Source organism: Euphorbia lathyris, chromosome 3, assembly GCF_963576675.1.
Source record: "Euphorbia lathyris chromosome 3, ddEupLath1.1, whole genome shotgun sequence".
Classification (NCBI taxonomy): Eukaryota; Viridiplantae; Streptophyta; class Magnoliopsida; order Malpighiales; family Euphorbiaceae; genus Euphorbia; species Euphorbia lathyris.
This window is the reverse complement of record NC_088912.1, coordinates 77,706,667-77,715,773: the sequence shown is the minus strand read 5'-3', so window position 1 is coordinate 77,715,773 and position 9,107 is coordinate 77,706,667. Positions and strand designations below refer to the sequence as shown.

Genomic DNA, 9,107 nt, shown 5'->3' with positions numbered 1-9,107 from the left:
AGTTAGGATGATTCCTCCATCTAGAATTATAAGTATTATAATAAGGATTATTAGTTTGGTTTTGCCCTTGGACAAAATTTACCTGTTCGATCTCACTTATATTTTCGTAGTCCACATCCGTTTGGATTGGATTACCATTGGTATCGTGCGGTGCCATAAATTGGTCAATTTTGTGCGATAAAGCAGAAAATTGGGCTTGTAGCATCGCGACTGGATCAAGTTCAACTATACCTTTAACTGACGATGAGGCTGAGGATGATGGTTTTGCTGCCGGCATATGTTCACGTTCCGCGGGCCACATACTGATGTTGATTGTCATTTCCGCCAAAATTTCTCTCGCTTGGGCTGATGTTTTCTTCATAAATAGCCCTCCCGACATAGCATCTAATGAACCCCTAGTTGTAGGATTTAGTCCATTGTAAAATGTTTGCATTAAAAGTTCAACGGGTAATTGGTGGTGTGGGCATAAACGTTGAAGTTCTTTAAAACGTTCCCAAGTTTCATAAAGAGTCTCATTATCATTTTGAGAAAAAGATGTTAACTCCTTTATGACTCTTGCGGTTTTTGCTAAAGGAAAATATTTAGATAAAAACGCTTGGGCTAATTGTTCCCAAGTGGCAAAAGTTGCGGCTGGCATAGAAGTTAACCATTCTTTGGCTCTATCCTTCAAAGTGAAAGGAAAGAGGCGAAGTTTGATTGCTTCTGCAGTCACATCTGGAATTTTAAATGTGTCACAAATTTCTAGGAAATTTGTTAAATGGGTGTTAGGATTTTCGTTAGGTAACCCGTAAAATGTTACATTATTTTGCAACATATTAAGCAAAGCTGGCTTAATTTCAAATTGATTTGCGGTGATTCTGGGTCTAACGATACTATTGGTTACACCGGCCACACCTGGCCTAGCGTATTCCATAAGTGTTGGTGGGTCTGCCATTTTTTCTGGCTCGGTATGTGTTTTTACTGGGGTCTTATTTTTGTTTTTCTTATTTTTCTTGTTCTTCCTAATGGTTTTCTCAATTTCTGGGCCTATAGGATCTGGTGCAATGCCTGAATTTCGAGAACTGCGCATGAACCTGAAATCTTGCACGAACCGAAACTACCTACAAAACAGAATTTTGAAAAATAAATAAATTAGTATATGAAAACTTTTAAATTATAAAAGTTAAAATAAGTATGTTTAAACCTAGATTCGAAATAAAACACAAAAAATTTAAAATTTTGTCAAAAATTTTGGCGTTCCCCGGCAACGGCGCTAAAAACTTGTTGAGCGATTTCCGCAAGTGCACGGTATACGCTTGTAGTAATAAAAGATATCGAACCCACATGGAACGCTTTTTAACTAAAACTTTATTTTATTCGGTTTAATTACGTGTATAGGTTTAATAAAAGAAATATGTTTAGTTGATGGAATAGGTTTTGGTAAATTAGGATTAGATAGAAGGATTATATCGAGTTTAGAGAACAATTCCGTTTTGGAATTTTGATTACAAAACAGATGCTTCCGTAATTGGAATAAAATAGATCTTATTTTCATAAAGCAAAGTAAACAACTTTAACTTTGTGAGATTATGGACATGTAACAATATAGCGATTTACTCAATTAAATGGCTTTGAACCATAGAAATCCCCCTGACGTTGAGATGATTCCTACCTTAATCAAACTAGTGTTTTACTTCTGATAAGCCGTGATCAGCGATCATGTCATCCATAAAAACTAAATTTGTTAAGTGTTCAACAAAGTTCTTATATGAATAAGATGGAATAGAACGTTTTAATAATAACACCAATTTATCATTTTGAGAATCATTTTGTCAGAACAATATCAAAATAACAACAGTAAGAATATATTGAATAAATGAGTATATCATTAATGAAATGTGAATTTTCACAAGTTAACAGAGAAGTAGAAACTTGGATAGCATTGCAACGAAAACTTTGAGATCCAGGTCGTCAATCTTTCTCTCAAACTCCGTAGGTTCATCAAACCTCATGCGCTTCAGCCGTCAATTCTTCTCGCTGGATCTTTGGAATAGAGACTGGTCTCGTCCACTATCAGAATGAAAACTAAACTAATACTGTGTTTATAACTAATCTAAATACAATTCGTGTACAACACGATTGTTTACAGAAATGAACTCTAACTTTCTGATTCTTTTCTGAATCAGAAACTCAACATAACAACTCTCTTCTCTAATTTCTCTAACTTTTCCAACTCAACCAATTCTGAAATGGATCACTTATTTATAGTTGTTGAAGGGTTGTGAATGATGGGTCGTGTCTGCTGGTGAAGGGCTGCTTTTATCCGAACGAACAGACGCGTTTTTCCGAATTTAAACATGTGTTTTGTGTGCAGGGAGGTTCGCTGTCGCGACTGAGATTCTGAAAATCTTAGTCGCGACAGAGGGTATAGGGGCGAGTTCGAAACTTCATTTTCCCCCGATCTGGCCTTCGTAAGTCGCGACTGAGATTTTGAGAATCTCAGTCGCGACAGAGATATTATTCCCTGTCTCTCGACTGCTTTTCGTCTTCCTCGAGCGTTCTTCCGACTGATATGCATTCTCGGTACGTTTTTAAGGTTTTTCCTCCATTTTAGCTCCATTTTAGCTCCGTTTTTGCTCCTATTTGGATTTTACCAAATATTTAGGTACCTTGCATCAAAGAAGTAAATAAAGACATAAAAGTATTCCAAATGAATATAATTAGCACGATTTCAATGTAAATTTAACGTATTTATATATGATATTTTAGGTATATTTTGGGCTTAACAAGCTCATTTCAGAATTCATAATGGTTGGTTAATAAAGTTTTAGAGAGCAGATATTATGTTGAAATTCTGATTCAGAAGAGAGTCAGAGATTAGTTTACATTTCTGTAAAGCAAACTTGTTGTACACAAGATTGTTCTTAGATTAATTACAAACACAATAGCGATTAGTTTAGATTTAAGAGTTGTTCGAAGAAAAGTTCACATTCTGGTAGTAGATCGGACAATCTCTATTCCGAAGATTCAGTGAGAAGAACTAACGGCTGAAGCGCCCCAGGGTCTGACAAACCTACGAAGTTTGAGGAAATGATTGACAACCCGGAACTCAAATTAGTTAAAATGGTATCCATGTTTATTCTTCTCTGTTAACTTGTGAAGATTCATAATTCTATAATAATACATTTACTTTATTCAATATATTCTTCTGTTGTTACTTTGATATTACCTTCGGAGTAAGCTTCTAGTGTTTTCATTAAAATGTATATATTTCATATAATTACCAGGAAACTTTGTTGAACACTTAAAAGAATTAGGATTTATGGATGATATGATAGTTGAGTCAGCTTATCGAACATAAATTACCAATTTGATTAAGGTAGAAATTTGCTTCGATCCAGAGAGATTTCTACGGTTCAAAGCCTATTAATTACGTAAATAAATGAATTGTTACATGTTTATAATCTTACCAAAGTTATATTTTCTTTCTTCGCTTAATGCGGGTAAGTTTTGGACATTTCTTATTCTAAAACACAAAAGTTTCTGTCTTGTAATCAAATCTCAAGACAAAATTGTATTCTAAGTTCAACATATTATTCTCATCTAATCCTGACCAATATAAACTAATTAAACGATTTTCTATAATATAAACCTAAAGACATGAATTAAACTGAATTAAACTAAGTTTTCGTGAAAAGCGTTCCATGTGGGATCGATATCTTTTATTACTACAAGCCTATACTGTGCACTTACGGAAATTGCTCAACAGCTACCTATCCTATGCAGATATCTTATGTAGAAAGTTATCACCACCTCGTAATCGTCGCGTTTCTAATTTTATTCATATGGGGGATTGTTGGAAAATTTTGAATAAAATTATATATTAATTTAAATACCAACAAACACCTCCTTTCATGAACAGTCGTGTCCTTCATGAACAGTCGTGTTCGTACATAAACAGTCATGTCTGTCCTTGTACAGTCGTATTCGTTCATGAAATGACATATCCTTTCGAGTTCTATTTATATAGAATGGATTGTCAAATTCACAAGTGGTTAAAAAAATTTATTGAAGTTTGGTTGAAAAAACTCTTTATCTGTTCTTGTTTCCTACTCCGGTGATAACGAGCCTACACACGGTTTGAGTTCGCTTGCGTAATCTGTTGTATCCTGAGAGACGATCGCTAATACCGATGATATTTGTCTTAAGGAAACTGCTAATACAGGTCTCAGATTTGTCTAACTCTTTCCTTTTAATTTCCAGTTTTACTGTTTGTATATTTTTCTATGTTCAATTTGTTTGTTTTTTTTTGTTTAATTACATCCAACATTCTTAAGACAGGTAGATTATTTTCTTAAGAATCTAACATTCTTAAGACAGAAGTAATTATTTGTCTTACAATTCCTCCAGGCTAAAAACGTGGAGTTTTTTTCTTGGATTTTTAATGATAAAAGGTAGGTTCCAATGAATTTCTGCAATATTATTAGTACCAAAAATACTTTAAAAAGATATATTGGAAACTCTCCATAAGAAATGGTAAAAAAACAATGGAAAGATCAAACATGAAATTTAAAAAAAAAGCAACAGATATGATGGTTTACGATTATTTTTAGTTTTGATTTTCATGTAAATAATTCACTCAAACTTCTCTATTATGTAACTTACCCAATAAAAAAATTGAAAACTTAATGCACAAAGGCTTATTTAACTAAAAAGATAGAAATGTATCTTCTCTCAATTATTCTGCTATTTATACATTTTTCAGATTTAACAAGAGCGGAAACGATTTATTTTATACGTGGATCAATATATCTACGTGGTTGTAATAAAAGAAATGACTCAGATACAAATGTACAGAAGGGCCTAAATGATGAAGATTCGATTACAGTTGCTTTTCTGCGGATTTGGATTTCCATGAAGTATATATGTTTTTGTTTTTATGTGTGTTTTATACCCTTTATGGTTTTTTATGCTCTTTGTAGTCGTTTTTGTCCCATTATGGATTTTGTAAGGTTTTTTACCTTTTTCATTTCTTATTATAATTATTCTTTTAGTATCTAATGAAGATATAAGCATTTCCATAAAAGAAACTAAAAAAGATAGAAGATCACAATGTCTTTGATGATGGTTTTTCCTTTTTAATTTCACCGTTCGATGATCTTTTGGTTTCAATTTATAGGATTAGTGGGCTTTTGGTAGCTCTGTACAAATCTCATTTTTTATATTATTTCAATACAATTTCCAACGGAATAACCATATTTAGCTCCTAATCTTTTTAATTTTATTGCTTAATCTTTTAATTTACAGTAAAATCTCGATAAATCAATAATCTTAATCAAATAATAATTTTTTCCAGTCTCGACTTGAGTCAATGAAATAAAATAATCACTAAACGAATAAGATAATAATTTTAAAAACATTCCTTAAAACCCACTGAAAATATAAATTAGTAATTCATTAAATGTGTATGAAAATTATATATATAATTCATAAACTGAAACACTTTTTAAAGACTTTTTATTTCAAATTTTATACTTTTCTAAAATATGTATCTATAGTCAATTGTTTTCTTTCTACTATGAGGAGATAAATAGGATTTGGAAAATTATTTTTGATGAATATGTTTTCCATTATCTCTTTCCAATTAATATCTCTAGATTAGATTTAGGCTTTTCAAATTTTTATTGAATTTTTTAGGGTTATGTTAATATTGCAAGACCATTCCATGGTTTGCTAACCTGAAGTTGTTGGTAGTTTTACATTATTTCTGTATGGTTGTCTCGTAAATGATGTTTTTAAGGGACAATGTTGACAGCGGGATTGCCCGGGTTATAAGCGAAGGTAAGCTAAAGTTATTGGTAGTTTTACATGTTCTTTTTGTGTTTGGTTGAAGCATAAATGATGTGTTTGTGTGTATATTTCTGGAAAATCTTTATTGACGGGATTGTGGGAAGGTAACTTGACGTTGTTGGTTGTTGTTAATTTAATATTCCATTGTTTTTAAATTATTATTTGAAGTTAGATGAAAATCAAAAAGAGAGAAAAAAAATTCAATGGCCACTACATTCACCAATAATTGAGCATGATTTATGAGGTTTTATTTTACTTGCATGTTGTGGCTCTAACAAGAGTATCAAATTATAGTTTCTGATAGTAATTAGAGTGGCAAATTTCATGGCATCAGTTTTGGCTGAAAATGCATATAGTTCTCTGATTCAATGTTTATCCCTCCAATATTGTAGGTGCATATTTGTGCAATTTCAGTTTTTTCGTTTAAATTCAACTATAAATTCAACTCTATCCAACATGTTGTTTTGGTTCTTACCACTTATTTGGTACATTTGGGTCTCTTAATTAACTTGAAAGCGTGAAAATGGTTTAGTCTTGAATTACCCAGTAATGTTGGCTTAATTCTGTTTTATTGTAGGAGAAATGATCCACTAGAGGCTATATGGATTGGAGCTACTAAAATCATTTATAGACCCTATTTTTATCCATCACCCAAGTCTCATTCCATGGCCTGGTAAAAACTCATTTGTTCATTTTTCTTTTCCCTTTGTTTGCTCATTGATGGATAATTTTTCCTGTTTTTTTATATCAAATTAAAAAAAGTGAACAAACCATGCCGAGCTTCATTGATTGAATTTAAAATGTAGTACATCAGAACAAAAATATCCATAAAAAACAAACCCCAAAGATTATATTTACAATCAATATGTTTAACAATGGTGATAAATGATTTTGAATAAAACAATCAAAGTATTTGTCTATAATATATACCCCGCACAATGCGCGGGTACATCTCTAGTTTAACTTATAATCTTTTTAATTTATTGATTAATCTCTTAATTTTTTTAATTTATTACAGTGACCACTAGCCTTTAATTATAACTAGAAGATACCCTCGCTCCACTTCGGGTTTTTAAAAATTTCTAGAGATTAGGAGTTAATAGTAATAGTTGAACAATATAAAAACATTAGGAATGAATAAAGTACAAAGTGTGGAGGATTAGTAGTTAATAATAATACAATATAAAAACATTAGGAATGAATAAAGTACAAAGTGCAAACATGCATGATAGCATAGGTTAAGATGGATAATAAAGTTGAGTTGTAAATATGACATTACATAAATATCATAGTAGTAAAATTATTAGCATAGGAAAAACAGATGGAACCATAATGACGTTAAATAGTTGTGCTGTAAGAAGTTTAAAGAAATGCCAAAATGTTATTTCGATGCTAAAGAAGTGTTTCTGTATACAAACCAAAGTTGGAAATTATAGTTAATTTAAGCTAAAATTTGCAATAATTTTTTTACAATAATTAGACAATACTTACTTAGTGCGACGTTTCTTAGTTGTTCTTTCTCCAAATTTGTTTTCCATCACTAAGGGGTGCACTTTGAAATCCAGAACTTGTTTAATAGACGGGGTGATGATATGACGACTAACAAGTGAGGTTAAATGAGTTGATGGCTTCGAAATAGGGCTCAATGTTTCTTTTATCATAGTAGGAGGAATTTCATGCCTCTCCTTGAAACTATTGGATAATGAGTTAGATGGTCTCCCAATTAAATCTGCATCCATGTGTCCAAAAACCATAAAACTTGCAGAACCAGTGGCATCTTCAACAATTAATCAGACTCCAGACTTGAAATTATGTAAATGTCTAGTGTGTTACAATCTTGAGCATAGACAATATATCGAACAAATGGATAACTGGGAAATAGTTAAGTATTGTACCACGGTTAGGGGAGCTCTTCAATGAATCTACATTTCTTGCACCAAAGCTTATTATCAAACTTTTGGAAGCTACTTTTACATCGTGGACATGCACGGTACCACCAAACTTTACTCGGATCGACTTCTTTAATTTTGTCCTTGCACGTGAATTTTATCCCCTAAAAATGGTTAAATAGTTTCATTTTCAAGACACATAATATAGTATGTGTTGAAAGTCTTAAGATTCATATGTTGTCTTATTTATATGTATATCAACTTACAACAATTCTAAAATTGTTCGCCTGTTTGATTCCTTCTCAGCTTCAATGTTAACTATTTGGGAGGAGACTAGAGTAGTCTTATACCAGATAGGATATGGTTTCCTGAGATTGGAACATATAATAAATAGTAAGAAAGTGGTGTAAAAATGTTTAAGATAATGCAGAAGTCCCATAAAGTTATATTTTAATGCACTAACCTTGAAGTAAATGAACTTATTTCAAGAATCACGGAGTTGACATAGGCATTAGTGGCAAACAAATTGTTGAGTGCAATGTTGTCTGCATTGCCTTTATTTAATTTTTAATAATCTTCGAGATGCACCACATTTGCAAAATGGAAAGAAAATACATACCTTTAAAAGGTTTAACTGTCATTGATAAAACTGCAATGGCAACTGGTTTATCATGAGCCAGAGATGGTATGTAATCTTCAGGGAATGTGGTCGTTGGTTGTTGCCAGAGAGTAACTTGCATTTCGTCGCCACTATTATAAAAAAATGAAATATTTATAGGGCGAGGGAAAAAGAGAAAACATTAAACATTGTGACAAGTATGAATGTAAAAGACGTACCTCGAGTTTTGTAAAAACACGTCTCGTTTATCCTTGATATGATCAAGTGCACGAATCTTTTCGAGGTTCCCAATCTTTGTAACTAAGCCATACATGTCTAATATAAGGTGGTAAATTTAGAAATGTTAAAACCCAAAATTAACATATGAGACCATATTTACCAACTAGGAGTAAGAGTTGTGACATGTTAATGTATACAAACTCACCAATGACACAGTCAATCAACCCACTACGTTCGTTTACTTCATCAAATGTAGGGAAGTTGAATGTGTCCTATGGAATTTCGGTAGAGACATCTTCATCTTTTTAATATATGTATTGTAAGGAAACCGAATACGGAAAGAGTGAGTTGAAACACGATAAGTAGCTTGTGCTGACACTATTGTAAAGCCATATATAAGATAGAGACAACCATCAAATTATTAACAGCAATAAGATGACATTAGATCCAATGCATCTAAGTGTTTTACTGTTGTAACATTAGTTGAACTCATAGTAGTGAACCTTCGTACATCGCCACTCTCGTTTGAGTCAAATGTAGTCAATGTCAGT

At 32.2% G+C, this 9,107-nt stretch overlaps 1 non-coding gene across 1 annotated transcript; it reads left to right on the top strand.

Annotated features, from left to right (window-relative positions):
• Positions 1–449: 449 nt before the first annotated feature.
• LOC136225152 (small nucleolar RNA R71) lies at positions 450–556 on the top strand. The gene has a single exon (XR_010686884.1). It is a non-coding gene; the product is annotated as a small nucleolar RNA R71 (small nucleolar RNA).
• Positions 557–9,107: the final 8,551 nt, after the last annotated feature.